This window comes from Vombatus ursinus, unplaced genomic scaffold (genome assembly GCF_900497805.2).
Source record: "Vombatus ursinus unplaced genomic scaffold, bare-nosed wombat genome assembly UNPS02009573.1, whole genome shotgun sequence".
Taxonomy (NCBI): Eukaryota; Metazoa; Chordata; class Mammalia; order Diprotodontia; family Vombatidae; genus Vombatus; species Vombatus ursinus.
Window position 1 is genome coordinate 10,816,490 of NW_020949351.1, and position 970 is coordinate 10,817,459.

Genomic DNA, 970 nt, shown 5'->3' on the forward strand with positions numbered 1-970 from the left:
CTATCTATCTATCTATCTATCTATCTATCTATCTATCTATCTATCTACATACATACATATAATTTTTGCCCTCCAACTACCTCAATACTGACAAAGGTCTCATGAGTTACAAATATCATCTTTCTACACAGGAATGTAAATAGTTCAACCTTAATAAGTCTCTTATGATTTCTCTTCCCTGTTTACCTCTTCATATTCCACTTGAGTCTTGTATTGGAAAGTCAAATTTTCTATTCAGCTCTGGTCTTTTCATCAAGAATGCTTGAAAGTCCTCTATTTCACTGAATGACCATTTATTCCCCTGAAGGATTATACTCAGTTTTGATGGGTAGGTGAGTCTTGGTTGTGATCCTATATCCTTTGCCCTCTGGGAATATTATATTCCATGCCCACTGGTCCTTTAATGTAGAAACTGCTAAATCTTGTGTTATCCTGATTGTTTCCACAATACTTGAATTGTTTCTTTCTGGATGCTTGCAATATTTTCTCCTTGACCTGGGAAATCTGGAATTTGGCTACAATATTCCTAGAAATTTTCCTTTGGGGATCTCTTTCAGAAGGTGATCTGTGGATTCTTTCAATTTCAATTTTACCCTCTGGTTCTAGAATATAAGGGCAGTTTTCCTTAATAATGTCTTGAAAGATGATGTCTAGGCTCTTTTTTTGATTATGGCTTTCAAATAGTCCAATAATTTTTAAATTATCTCTCCTGGAACTATTTTCAGGTCAGTTGTTTTTCCAATGAAATATTTCACACTGTCTTCTATTTTTTTCATTCTTTTGAATTTGTTTTACAATGTCGTGATTTCTCATAAAGTTACTGGCTTCCAATTGTTCCATTCTAATTTTTAATGAAGTATTTTCTTCAGTAAGCTTTTGGACTTCCTTTTCCATTTCGCCAATTTGCTTTTTTGGGCATTCTTCTCCTTGGCTTTTTGGACCTCTTTTGCCATTTGTATTAGGCTATTTT